The sequence below is a fragment of the Rhinopithecus bieti genome, unplaced genomic scaffold, assembly GCF_001698545.2.
Source record: "Rhinopithecus bieti isolate Rb0 unplaced genomic scaffold, ASM169854v2 scaffold_28460, whole genome shotgun sequence".
Classification (NCBI taxonomy): domain Eukaryota; kingdom Metazoa; phylum Chordata; class Mammalia; order Primates; family Cercopithecidae; genus Rhinopithecus; species Rhinopithecus bieti.
The window spans coordinates 356,253-383,656 of record NW_016812820.1 but is presented as its reverse complement, the minus strand read 5'-3'; positions in this window follow the sequence as shown (position 1 = coordinate 383,656).

The window sequence follows — 27,404 nt, the reverse complement described above, 5'->3', positions numbered from 1 at the left end:
CCAATCCTCATTCACTACTTAAATCACTCTGCTCTAACTTGCAATCCCATTATCCTACTATATTAATTCTATATCGGGTCACCTGTGACTTCTAAGTGATTTAAATTAATGGGCATCTTTAGCCCTGATCTTGCTTGAGTTTCAACAATATTCAACACATTTTTCCACTCCATCATCGTTAAAACACTTCTATATCACATAGAAGTGATATCATAGAATCTTACTTCTATGATATCACATTCTCCTAGGATGTTCCCTTTTTTGCCTGCTTCCTCTTTTTCTCCTTTGTTAGCCCAACTACTTCCTCACAGTCCTTAAATGCTGAATGCCCTCAAGACAGTTTTCAGTCCTTTTCTCTCCTCATTCTGTGCTCTCTTTGTGTAGTTTCATGTATTCTATGGTCTTCAGTTATCAGTCATATTTCTTTGATTTGTATATATATACCTCTATTTCATACCTCATAACTCCAGGATGCTGTATATCCAGGAAGCCAACTCACATTGTCTTCACTTACATGTTCCAGGCAGTTTAAGCAGCCAGTTTAAAGCCAAATTCCTGAGCTTCTCCCCAATCCTGTCCACTTCTCATGCTCCCTCTCTCAGTGAGGGAGTCTCATCCATCCAGTTATTCAAGCCAGAAGCCTAAGCATCATTCTTGATTCTCTCCCTCCAGCTCTGTACCCAATATATCACTAAGTTCTGTTGCCTCTATCATATAAATTTAAAACTATCCATTCCTCATTTCTCTCTGCCTTTACCTAATTCAAGTTACTACAGACTCTCAGGTAGATGCAATGCCATAGGTTCCTGACTGAGGCTTCTTGAAATTTATTTTTCCAAACTTCAGAAAAAGCATTTTTTTTCATGTAAACATAATGCTATAGCTTCCTGACTGGGGCTTCTTAAAATTTATTATACAAACTTCAACAAAAGCATTTTTTAAAAGCAATCTGACCAGGTACTTTCACTGCGTAAATCTCTCAAGGAAAGATTCAACATCTCTAACTTGATTCATAGGGCCCTAGATGATCTACCCCACTATGGTGTCTCTGGCCTCCCCCACACTGCTCCACCTCCCATTCTGTGCTCCAGCCACACTGAATTGTTTCAGGTGCACAAATACATCCCACTTTCCTGTGACAGCTTTGCACTGCTGCTCCCTGTGCCTGCTGCACTCTTCCCCATCCCTGCCATTGCCAAAATTAAATCCAGTTTATTTTTGTATCTCAGCCCCAAAGTTGCTTCCTCAGAAAGTCTTCCCTGACCTGCTCCCCACAGCCACCTCCCCCCAAAAATATTAGATTTTTTATATGCTCTCACTATACTCTGAATCTTTTATACATAGCTCATTCTGCAGTGTGCAAATATATAGTTATTTGTGTGATTGTCACCCCAGGAAAAATAAATGATGCTCATCTTTTACAAAATTAATTTATTGTTATTATATATATTTAAAGATTACAATATGTTTTGGTATGTTTACACATAGTTGCATGGTTATTATAGTCAAACAATTAACATATCAATCTTTTCATATAGTTACCCTTTGTGTGTGTGGATATGTGTATGTGTGTGTGGGGTTGGGGGTAAGAGCACCAACAATCTACTCTTTTAGCAAACACCCGGAATCCCATACAGTATTATTAAGTTTACTTAGTTTGTACTTATTTATCCTACACATCTGCAACTTTGTATCCTTTGACTTATGCCTCCTTATTCCCTACCCCTGTCCCTGGTAACCATTTTATTCTCTACCTCTACATATTCAACCTTTTAGAAAAAATCCCACATATAAGTAAGATCATGCAACATTTTTCTTTCTGAGCCTGCCTTACTTCACTTTGATGTTTGCCTTTGGTCATCATTGCAAGTCCAGTGCCAAATATAGGAGCCATCACCGAGTATGAGTTCAGTGTTATTTGTTGAATGACGAAGTGTATGAACTGAACTGGCTGGATGACTACTTTCTCATCTTATGAAGGCTCTCTATGAACCCTTCCTCAAATGAAATATTTCCACCTCTGTGCTCCTGATTATGAGAGTATCATTTTTTTTTAAATCACACTGATGGTTGTGATAACTATCTTTTTGCCAACACAGGTTGTGAGTTCTTCAGAGACCTTGAGAGTAGAAATCATGTCCTGTTCACTGTTGTCTCATGGGGACTGTCTTAGTGCTGAGCATGTCACAAGAATTCAAAGTGGAGGGAGCCAAAGTGATGAACTCTGCTGACTTTATGATTTCAACTGGCCTTGCTTCAACAACAAACACATTGACACACAGGGGGTGAAGTCACCTATTATTGAGGAAAACTGCTTAATCTGCTCTATGTATTACAGAAAATGTCTCAAATCTTCTGTCAGTTCCTGCCAACCTGCTGAGTTCTAGAATGATTCAGGGCTTGCTGCTTAATTCGTAAATATAATCCACATATTAAAATTTCATTGCCCTTTCAGAACAAACAAAATGCTTCATGGTAATTTCATATTCTTTGGAGAAAGCTAGATTTAAAACCAAAATGAGTTTTTTTTTTAAAAAAACAATTAAGATAAAGCATTAATGTACACAGCAGGTGTTTTAAGTTTTAAAGCTCATTATTAAGAGGAAATGATTATAGAGACANCAAATCTTCTGTCAGTTCCTGCCAACCTGCTGAGTTCTAGAATGATTCAGGGCTTGCTGCTTAATTCGTAAATATAATCCACATATTAAAATTTCATTGCCCTTTCAGAACAAACAAAATGCTTCATGGTAATTTCATATTCTTTGGAGAAAGCTAGATTTAAAACCAAAATGAGTTTTTTTTTTAAAAAAACAATTAAGATAAAGCATTAATGTACACAGCAGGTGTTTTAAGTTTTAAAGTTCATTATTAAGAGGAAATGATTATAGAGACAGGAAAAGGAGAATGGATTTTACTTTTTTAAGTTGGTTGTATTTATGGCTAATAGAGTCTTGAATTTTTACCAAGATGAACTAGGTGCAGTTAACCTTTAAAAGTCACATTAAAAGAAAAACTGTGTCTTCTCATGATTTGTCTTTCTCATACAGAGTTTGTTGTCAACGCTTCTCTAAACGAGTCATTTTTTCTTTTCCAGGTGGTCAATTTCTAACTTTTGTGCTCTGTTAAATATAACTAGTAAATACATTTTAAATTTTGCTTTTAGTAACTGACAATCTCTCATAGAGTTTAGAAAAGAAGAAAATAAATATGATTAGTTTGTTCCTTGTCTTCCAAATCTGAAGCATTAATATTATCCAAGTAAAAACTGTTGTATTCACTATGAAGGGAAATTTGGATAGAATATATAATGAGCCTGCAATGAAAAAAATTGGAACAGGAAGCTTTGAAGTTTTCAGATAATAATCTCAATAAGGAGAGACTGACTATCTTTACCTGAATTTAGCAGCTAAGCATATCATCAAAGCAAGAACACACTAGAGGGAATGCCATGCATATGATTTAATGAGTAATATTTTAACATAAAAATTACACTGATATTTCATTTATATGTATCAGTTGATGTGCTTATTAAGTGTAACTAAGCTTATTGGAAAGAATGTTTTCAAAAATGTTTTCTTCATTGGTTTGGGTTAATAGACGTTATAGACATTATACACCAAACTACAGATTAAGGTACTGATAGATGTCAATTACTCCCTATAATTTTCAACTTGTCAAAACAGATATAAAATTATACTTTTACTTTTAAAATCAACTTTATTGAGAAACAATGTACATACAATAAAATGCCCCATTTTTAAAATGTATAGTTCAACGGGTTTTAACAAATGTCTATAACCATGAAACTACTTCCTCAATCAGGATACAGAATATGTGGATGTACAATTTCTTCATTCATTTGTTGATAAGCATTTGGGTTGTTTTCAGTTTGGGGCCATCATGATTAAAGTCATGATAAACATTCATGTATAAGTCTTTGGTGAACCTTTTAAACTTTTCATTTTCTTTCATAAACACCTAAGAGAGGAATTGCTGAACATAAAGTAGGTATATATTAAACGTCATAAAACTATTAATATTAAAACAAATTAAGTTAATAATGTTAAAAAGTGTCAAAAGGAAATACTTGTATATTCAACATTTGTTCATTCATTTAATAAACATTAAGTAATCATCTCTTATGTGGCAGCACAAGCTTGAGTATTCAGTGTGCTGAATTTAACAAGACACAATCCCTGGCCTGAAGAAATTCAGAGAATAATGAGAAATAACTCTCCCTTTTGCATAGAGAAAAAGATATCACTTTCTAAACAATGTAGTCAAGAAAGCAATGCTTGTATAACTGGATAGGCCAAGTTCTAGGTCTGGCTCTATTATCAACTGGTTATCTAACTTTGAGGAGACAATCTTTCTGAGCTTTATCACTTCTAAAAAGAGAATTGAAATAATCACTGGTTTTCAAACACTAAAATAAATCTGTAATTTGTAGTGAAGTAACAGAAAATAACAATAACTTTTGAAATCTGGCAACTCTAAATAAAGTTTAAAATATAAACTTTCAAACTTTGAAGCTACTGATAGTTTTGTTAGAAACTGATGAACAGGGTAATTTCTGACAAACATGAGCAACATGATTCATTTCTTAAAACAATAGTTTCATTGACCCCTCACTAGGACATCAATTGTATGAGAAATCATTATCAATGAGAAGCCTATAAATCTGTTCTCCAATGAATCCCAACCAAAGTGAAGTCTAAAAGTGGAAACAAATTGTTGCTAACTCTAACCAAAAACTGAATTGAAAAAGAAAAGCACAAAGCTCCCATTGGCTCCCAACATCACCTCTCTTTTATCACAGTTTTCAGCTATCACACTTTAATGCTCTTGATACTAAATAAATTGAACATTACCTTGTACAGAGGGTGTTGGTGATACTTCTCTCAACAAACAGTTCAAAAAGTGATTTCTATGGAAAGTCAAAACTGGCAAGTAGCCAATCTTTTTGATGAAATAAGAATATATCACAGTCCCTGACCATCATTAAGGAATATGTTTATACTTACACATTTCCAAAGAAGAAATTCCTATTTCTTTTTATGATAATTTAAAGACCTTGAGTGAAAAGAAGAGTTTGGTTTTACTGTGGTTTGTTTTGTTTTGTTGTGCTGATAACATCCTTATCTGTCATTACTGGCTGCCACTGTGTTCACACTAAGACTCTAATTCCTATACAACACTGACCAACTACCTCTCTACCCCAAACAACAAAGGCACACTGTTCTTTAAGGTGTAATAGCTGAAGATTTAGTCATGATCACAAACCACTAGGTAGAGAAGATTCCTTAAAAGGGAAAGAAAGAAAAATGGAAACCATCTTCTCCCAGTATTTGAATAAATATACAAGTCAACACATTAGTCAGAAGATTACCAGACAATGAATAATAAAATGATAACTACCTGCCTTTGAGGTCTTACAGAATTAAGATTATGGAATTAGAACAGTATCCAGACTCAAAACCAAATGAGGTATTGGTCTCCATAACCAGAAGCAAATCAATGATCACTTCCCTATGCCTTATTTTCCACATCAGAACAGCAACTATGTTTTTCTTTTAACATAGAATTTGCAATAGTTAACAGAAAAGTCATAAAGAATATCTAGATATAACAGTTTAAGAAATAATAACACATACAAATATGTATAGTGTTTTACATACTATATATAAATAAGTATAGTGTTTTACATACTATATACAAATACTTATAGTATTTTACATACTATATGACAGTATATAATATAAAATACTTATTTTCTCATAATTTCAGATATAGATACTATTTGAGATTTCCCAGCAGGATAAGAAAGTACTTCTTGGAGTAATAGAAGTTTCTCATAAATTCTAGAACTTCAAATTCAAGCCCAAATGTGAGGCTAACTTTCCACAGAGCTGGGTCTCATAAAATGATCTCAGACTTGACCACCTATAAATCAGCCATGAAATTCTTATGACAAATGATTACTACATGCATATCATGAATGCAAATCTACTCTCTGATGCAACCCTGAATCTATTACATCTATTTTCCTCTTGATCAACACAGCGGCACTTTCTATCAAAGAAAGACTGAGCCATCCAAGGCATTAAATAGAACCTCGTTTTCATGCTCACTGGGTCACAAATCATAGCGGAAAGCCTTAGGGGCTGAAGAGTCACCAGCTAAAGAGTCTTCCTCTGACTCTTGGTTCTGTACTTACCAAGCACTAGAGAATTGGACCAGCTTTTTCCTAACCCTGATGCTCAGTTTTACTTTGGATTATTTAAGTCCATTCTTAGTCATCAATATTGCAATTCTCCAGTGTGGTGGGAGCTAGGAGGGAGAGAAAGCAATGCTAGAATGAATGCTCAGTGACTACTAGTCTTAAGACTATTAAAAACAACGGGAATTGTTCAGCTGGGAACAAAAACCTTGAACTTCTATGCAATCACGCCTCTTCTTCACATTCAGGGCTAACATTAAGCCCATGGCTTACTAGGGTAAACTGAGGCTGAAGAAAGCAACACTGTCTTTTTTGTACCCAACAGCCTGTCCTGCATAGTAGTCAGTGCTGTTGGTAGACTTCTCTTTTACATATGAAGCCATCTAATTTGGTCTGTCTTGACTTTTTCTCTTTAAAGAAAACAAAAAACTAGCCAGGCAAGGTGGCGCGCACCTGTAGTCCCAGCTACTCTGGAGGCTGAGGCAGGAGAATGGTGCAAACCCGGGAGGCGGAGCTTGCAGTGAGCTGAGATCTGGCCACTGCACTCCAGCCTGGGCAACAGAGTGAGACTCTGTCTCAAAAAAAAAAAAAAAAAAAAAAGATCTCTTCAAAGCCATTTGACTTTACATTGTTTGGAGATACTGAAGGGACAAGTTTTAAAGCCTCATTTATTCTTTTTACAGTTCATAATTTTGGTATTTGAATGCCAATGATCTCCTTATTCCTTACTCTCTTACTGGCCAAAAATTTCTGCAAGGTTCACATAGAAGAGGCCAAGGAATTCACTTAGCTCAGTAACTACCTACCATGACATACTTATTAAAGGAATTATTAATTTTGTATTTCTTAGTAGAGATGGGGTTTCACCGTGTTAGCCAGGATGGTCTCGATCTCCTGACCTCGTGATCCGCCCGTCTCAGCCTCCCAAAGTGCTGGGATCACAGAAGATCTCTTATTTCTTAAGCAGAAATGCCAAAGAATGAGTTAAGATTTGGAAGATTTTAAAAAGAAGTAGGATTTTCTGTTTTATCACTTTCTGCAAGCACACTGCTCTACTTGGCTGATTTGGGAAGTTTCTGAAGTCAGTTGTTGGTTTTCTCACTGATGATAGATTGTTTCTTATATTAGCTTTAAGCACTTTGCAGACACCACACATTACCAGCGAAACTGAAACAGTATAGCTACGAAAAAGTAGAGAGCTTCAGAAATACTGATCTATTTCTTTCCATGTATATGTATGTACAAATAGAAATGAAAATACATAGAATATATATGCATATATTAACATAGCATTAAAGAAAATTGCCTATTTAAATATATAGTTGAAAAGTATTCTTTAGAATTAAATTTCACAAATAGAAACACAGTTCTATAAATTATACAACTACTTTCTTTGGGAAAAGGACATGATCTATTTTTACTCTCTCAAGAGCTTTCTGGCAGTCACCACCAAAATTGCATCTGCTTCATTTGATAAGGACGTTGTTAAAAGGTGGACTGCTAAGAAAGAGTGAGTCAGAAGTTAATGCCTTTACCTTTAAGGCACAGAAGATTTGTACAAATGCAAGAACAACAGAATCTGGTTTCTTTGGTTTCAGTTCTGACTCCCATCTAGCAAGACACAGCCTGTCATCAGGATCCTGAGAGAAAGTGGAGGAAAAATGGCAGATACCAGATATCAGAAGAGAAAGATAAAAGAGCTAAATGAGAGTATGCCTTCTAAGTCTGCTGCACATTTTTAAAATGTAGCCTTTATACACTAGAGGAGAAATGTAGAAAATTAAAATGTCACAATGTATAGGATTGAAGTTATTTCCTTATATTTAAAATAAGTTAAAAACCAAAAGTATAATTCTAATTCAGCATACCAACTTTATGCCTGAACTTCTAAATTCTTCCAAAAATAAGTATAAGTAGAGAAGCAAATAGTTGTAGTGAGTTTGATAAAAGATACAAGCTGCAAGTTGGCTAAAGATGACTGCATTACCTGTACTTCTGTTGCTCCAGTATTCAAATAAAGTAGAATGTAAAGTTCTGGGAAGCACAACTTCATATGGTTTTATATTGAATACTTAAAAATGCATGGGTCAAAATTGTAGAACCTTTCCAAGGAAACCATTAATTTGCTTGTTTGATTAATACCCCAAAATAATTGCTAAGAGACAACAGGGTGCTAGACTGATATAAAGGACAGAACAAAAGTCTGGAGCTTTGCAATCAAGATACAGTCATGGTCAGATTCAAATCCAAGTAGTGAGGCTAGCAGGCAATATTGATAAAATTGGCATTCTATTGTGATTTTCTTTTCAACCTAAGCCTCTTTTGTAACATACTGGATAATAAATTTGGATGTCTTAAAGACCTGTGAGGAATATGTATGGAAAGACAGAATCTTCTGCAGGAATAAATGGAAAGTCAAGAAGTGGAAGAACAACCTGACGTGTTTCTGAAGCCCTAATATATCATACTATATTTCAATACTGAAAACTTATCAAATTAATCCTTTGTATCCCTTTTTTCTTTTTTTCTTTTTTATTCCTATCACCTCTTTCATCTTTGTCTTCTGTCAGCATTAATGATATTGGCAACATAGGAGGTTTTCAAAGAGTGCTAAAGATTTAGTCACGAATTGTGATTAGTGAAATCACACTTTTTGTTGAATTATCAGCAGCAATCTCTTTATTATAATATCATGGTGCCTTCTGAGTGTTATTATCATAGTACTTTATAATGTAGTGTAATTGTATAGTTTTATAGTATATATAGACTCTAGTACCTGTATAATATTTGAGTATCAGAGGAGTATTGCACTCTTCTGAATGAGAACTGAAAGGCAAGACTGGAAAGCTGATAGAGTGTTTATAAATGTGTTGTACTAGAAAATACCATACTCAAAGGGAGAGACAGCAACCTTTCAAATTCTCCATATGTTAACTAATATTTAGTATGAAGAGTTAGCTGTAACCCAAAGATAAATATCTTGGCTTTTTTACATAATGGTTTTCCTTTGTACTCAGCTAATTGCCTTAGAAGGCATCTGCAGTTTCCCTATCGATAGTATTCCTGGACTGTTACAGGAATCCAATTTTACTTATGCATAAATTATAGGCAACTTGTAATCAGCAAGACACAATGTTGGACTTAAATTCTGGAAAGGGAGAAGATGCAAGAGATCATGGGATCGCTAAGCACTGCAGCTGAATAGTAGCAGAGTATGCCACTAAATTTCAGAAAGACACTGAAGTGGAGAGCAGAGAGAGAAAATAATCCAAAGCTACCTTTCTGGATATTTCATATGGTATATGTTCAGAGGGCCCAATTGAAATGAAATTGGAAGAGATATTGTGATTGTTGGCTTTCTAAAACACTTTGAAAACACTTTGACCTTGAGCCAGGCTTGTGATAAGGCACTACCTGCTTCACTCTCACAACAGTCTCGATATTTTTCCCATTTGTTGCTTCCTCATCTCAGTAAATGGCATTCTCATTCCTCAAACCAAAAAACTAAAAGTCACCATTGATTTCTGCTTTTACATCAGCCCTTATATCTGATCTATTACCAAAGTCTGTCAGTGCTACTCTAAAGAATATAAAATAAAGATCTATTTCTCCATGCCCATTACCACCAGCCTAGCCCAAGCTCATGGGGAGAGCCATATTCACAGGTAATGAGTCTTCTATACTCTATTCTTGTCCACAGTGAAAGCATTTTCATCAGGGTAGGCAGATTTACTTTTTCAAAAATAAATCAGAACTTATCAGACCCCTGACTGAAATCCTCCAAGGACTTTCTAATTATAACCTGAATAAAAACATTCTCCAAATGATGACCTTCAAAGTCCTGAATGATCTCGTTTCTACTTATTTCTCCCACCTTATCAGACAGCTCAATCTGAGACCACTTATTTAATTACTTTTTGTCCCCCTCTTTCAATGCAGGCTCCAAGTGCAGAAATATTGACGCTGTTGTTCACTATTGAGTGTTCTTCACTTCCTAGTAATTGGCACATATTATGTGCTAAATAGATATATAAAATAAATGAGCAAATGGAAGCATGCAATTCAACCTGTTCTCTGCCTGTGTTACAGTTCCTTATAATGCTAAGGGGCTAGCCATAGTGACTCTAAGGAAAGTGCCCTAAAACCACATTTCAGTGGCAATCACTTGTTAAACTGTGACTCCAATCCACTACTCTCCAGACAAAATGGAACTCGGCACTACGCTTATTCTACTCTTATACTCAGGGTTTAATTTTATTATCACAACTGGCCTGCAATAGGACAGAGACTAAATAACATGCTCTTATTTTAACAGATAAGGCAACAGATCTAAAAAGCATACTAGATTAAAGCTATGTACTTGATGAATTTAGAGATAATATGTGTATTAAAACTATTATCATTATCATATATAATAATAATACAGGAAAATGTATTCATTAACACATTCCATAGACATTTATTGGGTCTCTCTTCCTGGAAAGTTCAGCTATTGTGTGGCCTGAAGTCTACAAAATTGGGCATAAGAGGTTCCTTAAAAATAAAAAATGAAGAAGTACCTTTCTTTTTTTGAGTTTTACTATAAGGTGTGACCATATGAAGACACGTCTAGGGTTCCTCCCAGGGTCTTGAAAAGAGTCTGTTCAAATGAGGGAAACTGAAATTAAGTCTAATAAGGCTGATGGTAAATGGTGCTCTGTGAAACTACAATATACTTTATAACCCACTAGTATCAGTCACAAAAGACATTGTCCCAGCTCCAAAGGAGGTGGTCAGAGAAGCAGAATTAGAATAAATATTACAAAAGGCTGGGATCAAGGTAAGGCCCAGGCGTTTGGGAAGCACTAGGAAGTTGAAAGACCATTCAGGGAAGTCATCGTGGAAGAGGTCCCACTGTGACTGAGTGTTGAAGTTTAATTAAGTCTTCTACTAAACAGGAGCGGGGCCCTGAGTGGGGAGGAGACAGCATGATGGTTGGCAAAATGAGGTAGGGGCAGCCTATCAGAGAAGTCCTTGGAAAAGCATACATGTACAGAAGAGGCTGGTACATTTGTGAACACTCAGTACTTGGATCTGTATGGTATTTGAAGTGAAAGCACCAAACAGCGATGAGATGCTGGAGGAGGAGGGGAGGAATCAGTTCAGAAAGAACCTTTGGTATCACATTAAGGAGTCTGTGTTTTCTCTTGAGAAATATTGAAGATGTTTAAACAGGGAAGTGGTGTATGAAATACATGTCTTAATAAGCTTATTCTTTTGGTAATGTGTAAAATGAATTGAAGCGGGACAAGATTGCAAGTAAGGGTACTAGACAGAATGCTATTGTAACCAATGAGGAGGAAAATGATGAGGAACTGATATAAAGAGTTGGGGAGACACCTGCTTCTGGCCTACATTTCTCATTCAGAGATGAACCATTTAAAGAATGCAATATGTAATGAGAACTTTATTCTCATTCATAATAAGAACACTGGGAAAATGGGTAACCTGTCTAGTTGTGCTAGATCTGCTCCTACTACACCAGTCTTGACAATTAATTAATCGTCCGTTTTTCTCTTCTGAGAAAAGAAGAACTGACCTAGACAATATTTGAAGCTCTCTTGCAATTCTAAAATTCCGTGGACAACACAGTTTCCTCATTTCTATTATAGAACTATTATTTACTGCTCTTTTTTGCAAGTTGGGAAAAGAAAATTAGCTCATTAACTTGGAATTAATACTCCAATTGTGCTGTCTTATATCTAGAATTACAGGCATTGATATGGACTTTTTACAAATAGTAATTAAATTCAGTTATCTTTATGAGAAATGTTGTTCAAAAGAAGAGCATAATTTAAATATAAGTCCTAAATTAAAGAGTTAGTTGTATTTTCTCCTGTGTCATTAAAAAAAAAAAAAAACAGCAGAAAAATCTCCCTCCCTTTTCTCTCCCTTTCAATATATCATATATTATTTATTTTAAAATAGAATAAATTAATAATTATGGACAGCTAAGCAACTCAAAATCCAATGCTTGTGGTTATAAACTAAGTTTAAACAGTTTTAAATAATTCTACTAGTTAATTATAATTAGAATTGTGATGGAGTACTCCAATTCTGCACTTGAATTAGAAACTTGGTGTCAAGCAAGTTGCTTGCCACCACTTACTACATGGACACAGTAAGCCATTCAAGCCATCTAAACCCCATGTATTTAAACATAATGCATTATATTTTACATATTAGGTAAAATCACATGGAATGAAATTGCTTATATTTGAGCATGTATGACCCCCAAAACAGCATTTTCTTATAGTTCATCATAATACTAGTATATAAGCCATTAAAAACACAATTTCTACAATTTTAATTGTCAATTAGAAATAAAATTACTTCTCTTTTTAAGAATTTTCATTCATCATGCACATTTCATGGAGTATTAGGATGTAAAGTATAGGATATAAAACATAAAACAAAGCAAGATGCATCGTGAAAAGATCACATTTTCACATTGGAATTTGGGACTTAGTTGCCCCACCCCACCTAAAGCATCAAAAGGATTAGAAGCTTTATCTTTAGTTTTTCCAAATCATCTAAATGGAAGGAGAGCAAACCACATGTCAAGGCCTCTACAGAGGTGACCTGGAACTCCAGCTACAAACCCCATGCCATCAAAGTAGCCAGACTAGAAATAGAGTGGCTCTGGTTACCCACAGGGAACCAGGAAACCACATACTTCACAGGCAGCAGCAGTGCCAGATGGAAGTGTGTCTGAGTATGTTTAGGAAAATAAACTAAAAACTGCTTTGGGAGATGCTAGTTAAAGTGCATCAGCAAAAGACAGAAGGGAGGATTAGAACTGACATGTTAGGGCTGTAGCACTGTGAGCAGACATTTTTCTGAGAAAATCCTGGGGAAAGTAAAATAAGATAAAGAGAAGAAAATGCACAGATGCACCAGAAGGCATATTCAGAGACCATCAATGAATGTGTTAGTAGAGACAAAGCACCCTAGTAGCCTATTGGTTTTCAAATGGAGACAAAGATATGATGGAAGTGTAAAATACTATGCAATGGTCAGAGGACTGAGGATATTCCTGGAACAACATGGGTAGAGTTCCGAAATAGCAAGAAACAGAATGAGATTTATACCACAATGCCATTAACTTATTTTAAAAACACACTTAATACTATATGTTTTACATAAATTGACACAAATGAAAAAGACTGTAAGAAAGAATAATTAGAAAGACTAACCTAAAACTGAACAAGGATGCCCATGGCATGGGCCAAGGGTGGGGAGTGAAGACAGTGGGGGCAAGAGAGTCAAAAGGAGAAATAAAACAAAAGCATATAAAATAGATTACACATGATGAGATGAGTTGCTAGAATGTCATTATTGAGGCATGTGGTTAATTCTATACTTCTAGTAAAATAAGTATAAAAATAAAAATAGAGTGCTTCCCATCCAGCACAGCCCCTTTCGGACGTTACTACTTGTAAATTTCCCTCAATCCCCTGCATATATTTTTTTTTTCTTAGCTCTTTTCTACCATGCACATCCATAGGTTATTGCACAATAAATTGTTGTGGCTAGCATTAGACAAATTTCCAACATTTCCAAAATTTGTAAGTTGCAGTTTGCCATCTGTGATAATGAGGATAGTAAAACTGAAATTAAATGAGAGAACACAAGTACAACATTTGGCATGTATAGCATGCCTAAGTTTGAATAAATATTAGCTCTTCCGAGATGGGCGGATCACGAGGTTAGGAGATCGAGACCATCCTAGCTAACGTGGTGAAACCCCGTCTCTACTAAAAATACAAAAAATTAGCCGGGCGCGGTGGCAGGCACCTGTAGTCCCAGTTACAGGGGAGGGTGAGGCAGGAGAATGGCGTAAACCCAGGAGGCGGAGCTTGCAGTGAGCCGAGATTGCGCCACTGCACTCCAGCCTGGGCGACAGCGCGAGACTCAGTCTCAAAAAAAAAAAAAAAATTAGCTCTTGTTCCTCTTCTTCAGGCCTTCATATTGACCTTCCTCTCTTATTACTGAAGTTTCTTCAGATTCTTACTCTTCTCCCTGCTGCATGACTTCGCAAATAGCTGTTTAAACTCTGCCTAATCTGTTGTTTGTTGCCACTCATCATTGCTTTTATTCAATTCTTTTCTCTTTCTTATAGCAACTACTGTTGCTTTCAGTAAAAACTATACTCTAGAGGTCTAAGAAGGGAAGTGAGTTAAGAGCATGGCAAAGTTCTTTTGATGCTTGAAACTCCCAGCCACTAGGTATCTAGCACTTTAGCTCACCTCCATGGCATCTATTGGACCTCATAGAGACACCCTCTCCCCTAACTCAGGATCTTTTTCACTTTGCACATTGGTTCTCGATAAACCTTCCTGGCACCTCCTGGGCTAATCACTGTGCTGGCCTTGCCCCCACTGCAGCTAGATTCCACGAATGGAGGTCAGAGCACACCATTCCTGAAATACAACACCTTGGAATTTGAGGCAACAGCAGAAGAAGGTCTCTCTGACCTTTCTCTAAAATAAGTCATAAGACCCACCTTCCAGAGGGGTCCTCTCTATTCTAGAAAGAAAAGAACGTTCTTTTCTCTAAAGACATAGGAAAACAAGGAAGAATCTAAATGAACAGGCCTTGCTAAGTTCCCCTCAGTTTATTAATATACTCTTTGTCCAATTATACTTCTATATGATTGTCCACTGTTTATCAAACCTAAGCATAAAAATTACAATTTTCCCTGTTTGTTCTTCATTTCTGAAAGCTGCCATGTCACATAGAACTTACATGAAATCAATTTGTATGCTCTTCTCTTGTGATTCTGTCTTTTGTTATGGGTGCCTCAGCCATGAACTTAGTGATGGATGAGGAAAGAAGTCTTTCCTTTCTGATACCACCCCGCCACCCTCTAGATTTTCTGGACAGGAGACAGATCTCAGCATAGTCCATTTGACCTTTCTCAGGCACCAGCCTTTATTCTCAACAGTTCAGAATAAGTTTCAAATTTACTGGGTGGGACCATGGAAGGTCACCAACAGACTTGAGATAAGAGACAGAAAACTCCATCCTGCCCCCATCAGCAACATCAGAGATATTAGAAGACGCTAAGCTTTCTCCAAAGAGATTTACTCATAAAATCGCTTCTCCTCACTTTTTCAGCCCTTTTAGATCTTAGAAGTGATCGAAGAGGTGCAGAAGTCCTAGAACAGTTCTCAAACTCTGCCTTTCATAATCCTTCTACTGTAATGGAAATGTAAAATTTAACAACTCTCTTTTGTGTCTAGTCAACATTTAAGTTGTATCATCATATTACATATAGAAAACTAAAATAGAGGGAGAAATTGGTTATCATTCTAAAAGACTTTTAATTTATAGGTCATATAGACTAAAAATTGATATATATTTTTTAAAAACATGAGGTCAATCTAATGGCTAAGTAGTAAAACTTGTAATCAATATAAAGAACACATTCTTTTGAAATGTATATGGGGATATTTATAAAAATGATCCCCATGTTAATTAGATCACAAACACATTTCTCATTTTCTGATCACGATGTAACAAATGTAATTAACAAAATTACAATAAGAAATGTCAATAACAAAATACAGCTAAAAGTCAATAACAAAATACAGCTAAAAGTCAATAACAAAATACAGGTAAAAGAAAATTGTATTTTGAAGAGAAAATATACTTTTAAATTACTCATGAGCTAAAGAGGGATTAATAAAGAAAATTACAAAATAGGTCTGATCAATAATAGCAATAAAATACTATTTATTAAAATAAAACTATAGCTAATGAAAACATATAGCCCAAATAAGATTTTTTAAATATTAAAATAATGTATCCAAACATATATTGGTTCAAATAGCTGGAAAATAGCTAGAGACTAAAAGGAAATAAAGATTAATGAGGAAATAAAAACATTTCTGAAGTATAAAAAACAAAAACAAAGATGTTCAACCAAAACTGAAAACTGTTTCTCTGAAAAGATTAATGAAGTATAACAAGCTTTAGGCAAGCAGATTAAGAGAAAAGTCAAGGATAAACAATATTAGCTGCAACAAAAGCATAGACTCTAGACACTGTGGAGATCTTTTAAATTCTTAAATACTTTAAATAATTATATGATGAAATTTTTAAAGTGTATATGAAAGGAACACTGAATAGATAGAAAAATGACCATTTAATAAAAGGATGTCCAAGTCAGAAATCCCCAGCCCCAACAAAAATGCCGACGCCGGACAGTTTTTTAGTCCACTTTTAATTTCCTAGAGTAGAAAGGAATGCTAAAATTTCACAAAGTATTCTAAAATCTAGAAAGATAAAGAAACACTTCAATTCATGTTGTGGGTCATTTTAACCCTGATTCCTATTCAAGACAAAAGCATGACAAAGGAAAAATGTGTGAGTCAATCTCACATATACCGTTAGATATAAAAATCCTAAATTAATCTTTCATTTGGAGAGTCCAACAGGTTTCTATAAGCACAGGTTCATCACAAGATAAAAGGATCAGGGTGTTATACATAAAGTTTAGGTGCCAAAAAAGAAATAGCACTTTAATATAAAATTTTATATTTAATTCTCAGCTAGGCAAGGTACCTCTACAGAAGGGTGTGCCCTTACAGATGCAGCAATTGTGAGTGCACACTTGGACAAGGGAGGGGAAGGGGTTCTTATCCCTGATGCACATGGCCTCTGCTGCTGTGTCGTTCCCCTATTGGCTTGAGTTAGACTGCACAGGCTAAACTAATTCCGATTGGTTAATTTAAAGAGAGTGACGGAGTGAGTGGTTTGGCAGGAAAAAATGGTTATGACAGAGCAGGTAATCGGAATGAGTCAGGGTGGAGCAGGTGATTAAAATGAATCAGGGTGGAGCAGGTAATCAAAAAAGGTTGCTTTATGAGGAAGTTTAAAAGTAGAAGGCAAAGAATTGAACATATTGATTCTTTGAAATTTAAAACTCATATCTAACAGTGGTATGTGTCATTTCCTGAATTCTCACTTTTGAGACGTCTCAGGCAGGTGGAATGCAGTCTTCCATCTTTGGAGCTGAGGGATGATAAAATGTCCTAAGTTTTTGGCTCTCTACTCCCAGTCACATACAAGTAATACTGTAACTTTCAGACATTTAATTTTTTTTTTTTTTTTTTTGGTTGTAGATTTATGTGAGTGTACTCTGCAACTTCTGGAATATATTGGAAGATATATTAATGGCAATAAGTAAACACAAACAATTTAGGGGGAAGAGAAGAAGACAATTTCTGGTTCAGGGCAATTAGTGATCTTGTGGTTACACTTATGCTCACAGCCTAAATTACAAGTGACAAAAGAAAGAGAAAAGTAAAAGTAAAATCATGGTGCTGGTGATTTACTAAGTGAAAAGAGTGAAGTACGAGGTTAATGTGTGTAGAATACCTGGTATAACTTTTTGAAGAAAAAAAAAAAAACTATGTGTGTGTATAAAACAACATAAATAGGGAAAACTAGGAAAAGATACACACCAATATATTAGTGGTGATTATTCAAAAAACATTGGCTAGCGGAAATGGAATAGATAGTAGACTTTTACGGATAATTTTACTTTTAAATTTTCTATATTTTAAAAGGAAACACACCCAGGAAAAAATGCAGAGGAAGAGGTACTGTTTGGCTGAAAGAGAGAAAGAGGACTGGGAGAAAGAGTAAACAGAAGACCAAAAAATAACAATTTTGATAAACTGGGAATGGAGAAGTGAGTATAATAGAAACACAACCACATTTCTTAAACATGTAAAGCAGATGGTGAAATAAAGTAGATTTAAAAATTCCACAACCCAATATGGGTGATATGAAATGAGTACCATTTTCTCCAAAAGACAGTGAGGAGGGTGAGGAATCAGAGTTAGCAAAATCTGACAGCAGAAATGAGAGGCGAGTAAGTCGTAGGTAACTGTAGTAGTCTGTTCTCACACTGCTAACGAAGACATAACCAAGACTGGGTAATTTATAAAGGAAAGAAATTTAATTGACTCACAGTTCAGCATGGCTGAGGAAGCCTCAGTAACCTTACAATTAGGGTGGAAGGGGAAGCCAAGACATCCTTCTTCACATGGTGGCAGCAAGGAGAAGTGCAGAGCGAAATGGGGAAAAACCCCCCACAAAACCATCAGATCTCATGAGAAGTCACTCACTATCATGAGAACAGCGTGAGGATAACTACCCCCATGATTCAATTACTTCCTACCATGTCCCTCCCCAAACATGTGGGGATTATGGGAACTAGCATTCAAGATGAGATTTGAGTGGGGACACAACCAAACCATATCAATAACTCATGGGAGATGTCTTGCACCAGTTAATGTTGCTCAGTGGTTGGCTGATGTTTCTTCTCCCCAGGCCATAGTAAAGAAATCTATCTAAGAGAAGTGGGCAATATATTGGAGCTTTCCATTAACTGGCAAATACTAACTTGTAGAATAAGCAATTCACTTAATAAATTTAATGTTGTAGCAATACCAAATTGTCTCCTTATCACAAATTTAATTATAGTTCATTTAGAAACAGGAATAAGAATACTTTAAAACCAACCTTACAGAATTTAGCCAAAAAGATTGCCATATGTAAATGTTATAATGTTTTTTTTTTAGAAAACAAAACATTTTAAATGAAGACAGACTTCAACTCATAAAAATTAAAAGAAAAATAGAATAAACATAACGAAGCAAATGAAGGAGTTAATGAGATAAACATAGCAATTAATAAAATAGAGAAAAATAGAACCAAGTGACTGAAAAGAGAAAACCAAAACAAGTTTTTTTAGAAAGAACAATAAAAAGGCACCATTCTGGCAACTCTGACAAAAAAAAAAAAAATTAATGAAAAAACACAAATGACAATAGGGATGAAATGGGAACATAATCGTAAATATAAAAGAGCATAACATTTTGAAAAGATGCTCTGTATAATTTTATTTCAATACATGTGGAAATATTGATATAGTAAATAATCCTCGGGAACAGTTATCATATTGATACAAGAAGAAATGAAAGATTACAACAGACTGATAACAACAGGAGAAATTTTAGAGATATTTAAAAAACATCCCCCCAAATCCCACATAGATTCTAGAAAATCTCAAGAAATATAAGAATTAAACTGCTTTGATATATGGAAAAAGTTGATGAGATACTCCCATAATTCCACAAAATTATTAGAACCTCAGCAACAAAAGAATAAAAATCATATTAGTAGTAGCAGCAGCAGCAACAGTAGTAGTAATAGCAATGAAGTCTGATCTTATGAATGAATATAGATCTTTAAAATCCTAAAGAGAGTATTGCCAAACAGATTCCAGAAATGAATTAAAAGCATCCCTAAGTAGAATGCACTCTAAGAATATAATGATGTTCTGAAATTAGAAAATACAAAAAGGAAAAACCTTATAATAACCTCCACAGATGTCCAGAAAACATATAATAAAATTCAATTTTATTCCAAAGAAAACTCTTAACAAGATAACATTAAAAAAAAGTCTTTTGGACTTGTGAGAGTGTATCTATCAAAAAAACAACAGTAAAATGTCATATTTTCTAAATTAGTGGTGATTTTTTTAAAATTAGAGGTATATTCTCCCTACCAGTAATCAGCATTTTTCTGCAGATTTCTGCTAGAGAATTTAGACTAACTGAAATGAAATGTGATATAAATATTAAAACAAAGAGACTACATTTTCCTTATGTTTTTGTAAAAATTTAAGAGATACAAGTGCATTTGTGTTACATGGATTTATTCTGTAGTGCTGAAGTCTGGGCTTTTAGTGTTTCCATCACCAAAATCCATTGTGCCTGTTAAGTATTTTCTTATCACCCAGTACCCTGCCACCCTCCCTCTCTTCCGAGTTTTCAATGTCTCGCTTTCTCCATTCTGTGTCTATCTGTACACACTATTTAGCTCCCACTTATAAATAAGAACATGCTGTATTTGACTTTGTTTGAGTTGTTTTACTTAAAATAATGGCCTCTAGTTCCATCCATGTTATTACAAAAGACATGATTTCATTCTTCTTTATGGCTCAGCGGTATTCCATTGTGTACATACACCAAGTGTTCTTGAACACATCATCTGTTGATGGACACCTAGGTTGACTCCTCATCTTTGCTATTGTGAATTATGTTGTAATAAACATACAAGTGTAGGCATCTTTTTGATGTGATTTATTTTCCTTTGGGTAGATACTCAGTAGTGGGAGTGCTGAATTGAATGGTAGTTCTATGTTTAGTTCTTTGAGAAATCTCCATACTGCTTTCCATATAGGTTGTACTAATTTACATTTTCACCAACAGTACATAAGCATTCCATTTTCTCCACATCTTTACCAGAATCTTTTAACTTTTGACTTTCTAATAGTTGCCATTCTGATTGGTATAAGATGATATCTCATTGTGGTTTTAATTTGCATTTTTTCTGGTGATTGGTGGTGAACATTTTTTATGCTTATTAGCCATTTGTATATCTTCTTTTGAAAAATGTCTATTCATGTCCTCTGCCCACTTTTTAATAGGGTTATTTGATTTGCTGCTGTTACTGTTGTTGTTGTTGTTGAGTTGTTTGACATTCATATTAATTCTGGAAATTAGTCCCCTGTTGATTGTATAGTTGGCAAACATTTTTGCCTATTCTATAGGCTGACTGTTCACTCAGTTGATTATTTCTTTTGCTGTGAAGAAACTTTTTAGTTTAAGTCCCATTTATCTATTTTTGTTGTTGTTGTTTCTTGTGGTTTTGAGGTCTTAGTCATGAATTCTTCATTTAGACCAATATCCAGAAGAGTTTTCCTTAGGTTTTATTCTAGTATTTTTATAGTTTCAGGTCTTACATTTAAGCCTTTAATTTATCTTGAGTTGATTGTTGTATATGGTGAGATACAGCGGTTCAGTTTCATTATTCTGCATATGGAAATCCTATTTCCCAGCATCATTTATTATTGAATAGGGTGTCTTTTCCTCAGTGTGTTTTTTGTTTACTTTGTCAAAGATCAGTTGGCTGTAGATATGTAGCTTTATAGCTTTATTTCTGGATTCTCCATTCTGTTCCATTAATCTATGTGTCTCTTTTTACACCAGTGTCATGCTGTTCAAATAAGAAAAGTAATGTCCACTTTTACCATTCCTATTTAGTCAGCATCATATCAGAAGCCTTAGGCAGAGCAATCAGGCAAGATAAAAAAAAAAATCCCTCTTAGAAGACAGGAAGTCAGATTAACTCTATGTATTCTATTTAAGCATTCATATCCGGAAAACACTAAAGACTCCACCAAAAAACTCTTACATTTCACAAACGATTTCAGTAAAGTTTCAGGATACAAAATCAACATACAAAAATCAGTACCATTTCTATACACCAATAGCAGTTAAGCAGAGAACCAAATCAAGAGTGCAATTCCATTTATAATAGCTACAAAAAATAAAATACCCAGAAATATATTTAACCAAGGAGGTGAAAGCTTTGTATAAGGAAAAGTAAAAAACATTGATGAAAGAACCTGTAGGTGACACAAACAAATGGAAAAATATCTCATGTTTACGGATTGGAAAAATATTATTAAAATGATCGTACTGCCCAAAGCAATCTACAGATTCAATGCAATCTCTATCAAAGAGTATATGCTCTTTGATACTAATTTCATTTGTCAGAGAATTAGAAAAATAATTCTAAAATTCATATGAAACCAGAAAAGAGCCTGAGTAACCAAAGAATTCCTAAACAAAAAGAACAAAGCCGGAGGTATCACATTACCTGACTTTAAATTTTCCTTATTGTTGCTAAATCATTTTCTCTTTAGACAATCTAAGCAAATCAACTAAAAAAATGTTAGAACTAGGATTATTATTTCCAGTGTCAACTCTGAGGATTTGACACTGGAAATAAGACCTAAAGAATAAGAGGCTGATTCTACAAAGACTAGGGTTGTGTGTGTGTGTGTGTGTGTGTGTGTGTGTGTGTGTGTGTGTCTGTGTGTGTGTCTATACAGTCTGTGTATATTTCAGTATTTATCTGTGTGTCAGTGTATGTATGTGTCTCTATGCATCTGTATCTGTGTATGTGTGTGCCTGTGTACCTGCATGTATGTGTGTCTGTGTTTGTCTGTGACTGTTTGGTAGACATAGGAAACAGGAATCTTTATATGCAGGAAGGAAAGAGAAACTCAAAGGCCTTGGGGCAGGAGATAATTTGGTGTTCCTTAAGAATAGAAAGGGATCTGGAAAGCTGGAGGTTATTAATCCAGGGAAATTAGTAAACATGGGTTCTGAGGGGTAGGTAGGAGCCAAGTCTCATAGAATATTGAAAGGCGTGAAATGAGTTTGGATTTTGTCCAAAGAGAAACCTCTGGTCTGATGAATAATTAGGAGGGTGTCATATCCAATTTACATTTTTAGAATATTGTCATGGCTACTGGTTAATAGTAGCAAACTATTGTTCTCAATCAGAGAAGCTGCTTAGGAAGCTTCTGTGGTTGCTCAGATGAGAGCTGCCGTGGCCTTATTTGGATGTTGGCTGAGGTAATGGAGAAAAGTAGACAGATTTGAGATGTATTTTGGAAGTGTAACTGACTAGACATGTGATTGAAATGAATATGGGAGTGTCAGGAAAAGAAGGCTTTCAATGGTAGAATGAGCAATTGTGTGGATGATACTGTTGCCACTAACTGTGATAATGAATATTGGGCTAAAAGAATGTTAGATGGGGGTGAAGAGAGGTGAAATTTAGAGATTCATTTTAAGTTCACTAGATTGAAATGCCACTCAGAAATCCAAGTGGATATGTCAAGTTTGACAATTGAAAAAAAAAATCTACAGTTCAGGGGAGAGGTCTGGGCCAGAGATATGTATTTGGAAAAATCAATATTTAAGTGTTTTATAAAGCTGTATCACAAAATAAAGTTATTCAGAAAGATAGAGAGGGAGAAATAGAGAAGAAGATCCAAACGTAATCCCAGAGGCACTGCAACATTTACACAACTCACAGATAAAAAGGTGAGAGAAAGGAGAGACAGGAGTGTAGAGAAAAAGCAGACAAATGAAATGTCACAGAAAATAAGAGAAGAATATGATTCAAAAAGGAAGGGCAATCAGTTGGATCAAATTCTGATTTTAAAAAAGTGCTAGATTACTTTGACAAGAAGCAACAAAAGCCAGACTGTATTGTGCTGGAAAGGACGTAGAAGATAAGAAAGCAGTTACATGCAGGTAATGAAGGTAACACTGTCAAGAGGTTCTGCTACTGAAAAATGGGAGTATAGCAGGAGGGTGAGAGTCACTATGACAGTGCTTCTCAGACTTTATTATATTATGTATACAAATCACCTGAGACTCTTGTTAAAATTCAGATTATGATTCTGTAGGTCTGAGATCTGCACATCTAAGAAGTTCCCATCAGGATCCATAATATATTTCCACACATTCAAGTTGGAAGACTATCCGCTATTGCGTGAAAGATGAAAGTCGCAGAAGTACATGTGCAAGAGACGTAACACACAAGATCAGATGGTCAAATCAGACTCACAGAAATCAGAGATAATTCCCAGAATCAAACCTTATTAGTAATTTAAAAAATACACAGATGAACAAACCATATTAAGGGCTGAGACATGTCACATGACTCCTCTAGTCCTTCCTCACCACATCTGATGCATGATCTCTGGACCAGAACGATAGATGAGTCCTCTAAGTAGGCATCTGCAGGTTATTACCTCCCACTCTATTGAGAGCATTCAATTTATGAGGCATCTCCATTTTATACCCTAGAAAGTTATGTAGGATACATGATATTCGCCTGTAAGCTACGTCTCATAAACCTAAACATTCTGGCTTTATTAACTATGAGAAATCTTTCAGCCAGGGACATCCTGTTGAGGGCATTCAGGTGAAAGAAGTTCTCTTCCTCCTAGCAAATATCATCAGTCTGTTTATCTAGAGATTGAGTTGATAGATAGGTTAAGCCACACCACCTGCTTTCTTTCTCTTCCCCACGAGACCTCACCCTCAGCAGAGAAGGCAGTGAGTGGTTCACAGAACAGTTGCTTTGATGACTACTCCCCAGCAGGGTGATGAGGGTTCTCACTCATTCTATATCCTCATCCTACATCCTGTCTAGAGGACGGGAAACCTCCCTATGCGCTCAAGGGAGCAGTATGAGAGTGAACACTTACTCTGTACTACTTATTCTGTTCTCTCTCCTCTGTCCCTGTCACACTTTTCCAGGAAAAGTGTTTGGTGAGAGAGAAGAGATTTCTAGTCACTGGATCTCATTGCCTGCTAGTGGGATCAGTTGTTAATTGGGCCTGAAAAGCCCTTTGTTCTCTCGACGTGATGTGCCTGGCTCAGAGAGCACACTGTCTTCTAGTTTTATGCCTAATCCCCTTAAGTCTTCGGAGCAGAATCTCTCCTGAACAAAAAAGTGGTTGAGCCTAGTTGGGTAAATGTGGTTTAGGTAGAAAGTTGAAAGCCCTGAGAGACCTATTTTTGAGAAGGAGCAAGGTTTCTAGAGAAAAGCTCTGCTCCTAATTTGTCTTCTTATCAGACAGAATTAGAGTAGAGGATGGAGAGGTGTAAAGGGTCCTCTCTTAACCTCAGACATATTATTACTAGAAGTTGTGTGTGTGTGTGTGTGTGTGTGTGTGTGTGTGTGTGTGTACGCGTGCCAGGAGGAGGGACTTCCTCTCCTTGTACATAACAAATTTTTGGAAGGCTGCACCTCACCTGTTCATAGTGGTTTCTTTAGCAAAGTGTAGGGTAAAAGCAATTTTCCCTTTTTACTATATAAACTTTTGTATTATTTAATTTTTAATGTGCTTGTATTACTTTGCAAGTTTCAAAGTGTACAGATGCCAAAATAGAAAGAGGCTTAAATGAAAACTGTTCCAGAAACACAGTCTCCACCTAAGGAAGCTTCAAGTCCAATACCAGTTGCACCTCCTCTGAAAACTATGCATAGTTTGCTCAGCTGACAGAAATCTTGCCACTCTTAGAACCCTGAAGCACATATTGCTAAACTCGTTTGGACTTTCTCATTACTGCTTGCAGCCTGCGCACTCTATTTCTTCATGTCTGTAGCTCATGGTCCTACAAACCACTTAGGTTAGGAACAGAGTATACCTTGTAGTGTTTCAGTTTGCCTGATGGATACTGCCTCTTGCACATGACAGTTTCTCAACTGTCACAATGTTGATTAACTGATGGAAGAGCTTCCTCTGAAACCTGGTGAGACACAGAGAAAGCCCTCTCAGTCCTTTTATTAATCTTTGTGATTCTTAAGAGGACGTGGCCCAAATGGAGAGGGTCATGTTAGCAGTGTCAGTAAGAGCTGTGGGGAAAACAGCCCTACCTCCTAGGCAGAAGGCCCTCTTATTCACAGGTGCATGCCTCAGGATCATGAAAATTAATAAAATAGTGAATAAAGCAAACAACTCAATCACTTTTGTGCATTCTAAGATATAAATGACTAGGTCTAAGTTGCTTTAAGATCTTAATCTAGTCTGAGGTCAGGTGTATCTTTTTGAACTTTCAGCAACACAAACTTTTATTATTATATGTAAACCCTTTAAAATGTTTATTCAATTTTTGCACTGTTCTTCTTGGCCAACATGTATCAACACTAGGACTAAAACACGCCTCCTCTCTGTGTTCTGACCAGGACAATTCCACCTCCCTGCTTTAGTACTAATCAGGCAAAGAAACATAATATTGGCACCTGAAAACACTCATCCTCACATTTCTGGTACCTTTCTCCTTGGAGGTAACTAGGAAAAAAGTACCCCACAAAAGGACAGCACAGCAGCTGCTAATCTTTAGCTGCACCTTTGCTGATTCCTCATTTTCATTTTCCCTCTCCCTGAGTGCACCACCTTGTTCTGTCTCCCTTAACTCTAACTTCTTGCAGGGAGAAGCTCGCTGTTTACTTACCTATTCACTTACCTGTGTCAGAAAGTTCAACCTGAGGTTCACAATGATATAATGGTAGGAAAGTAGACTTATGAAAGAGATACATTGGGTAAAGATGGTAAAGAAAGTGAAGTATCTTATTACATAGAAAATAATGAACTAGAGGATTTACCACACTATCATGCCATTCAATTATTTCTAATGTCAGAAGAAGAAAAAAAATCTTCAAAATTCAGAACTGCTAAAAAACCTACTACTGTCTGCAGCTTATAATTACCTGGTTTTGATTTGAGAAAATAGTGTTGTCATGAAAATGTGGAAAAGTATAAATTGATAGAAGAGACTGGCTCAAAATATCAATAATCTGTCAGTAGGTTAATGATTAAATAAACATAGAATGTGCATAATATGTACTATTAGCCAATAAAAATATCAAACCTCTGTGTACAAATTAGGAAGGATACAGACAGAATAAGTGAAAAGGAAGCTATAGGACACAATGTATAAAATAATACATATTTTTCTAATTCTATGGATGTGTGCATATGTATATAAATAAAATACATGTCTACACACATGCTTAGCAAAAACAAGGAAGAATACACAATAAATTGTCAACAGCAGTTACCTTTGACAAATAGGATTGGATGTCTGTAGAGGCCAGATAGAGTTACATTTTTATACTTGATATACTTCTGTTTTAAATTAGAGAATATGATTGGAAAACATAGTACTACACGTGGATGTATTTTTCTTTAAACTGAGGTAAGAATATTAATACATATCATCAAATGCTTTTACTATCAAAAAGAATCACACAATTTCACACTGTAGCCTCACCTACATGAGGAGTATTTTGGGAGCTTTCTCCTGCATCAGTTATTCTCTCTGTATTCCCATCGGCATATTAGCACAATAAAATTATACCATGCATATAAAAAGGATTCCCTTGCTCTCCCATCCTTCCAGCGATCACCCCATTTGTCTGCTCACTTTTTCCTACTTACTTCTCTTCTTCTCTTTAGATCACTCCATGGGGTTTTCATCCCCATCACTTCTCTTGTTCGTGTTCCCAGTGGCCAAACCTAATGGACAAACCTAATGGATACTTCCTTGTCCTATTCCTACTTCACTGCATGGCAGACTTTAATACAGGTGACCATTTCCTCACCCTTGAAACACTGTCTTCACTTGGCTTCCATATTACTACAGACTCTGATTTCCAAACACCAGCAGAAATTTCTGGCCTCCTT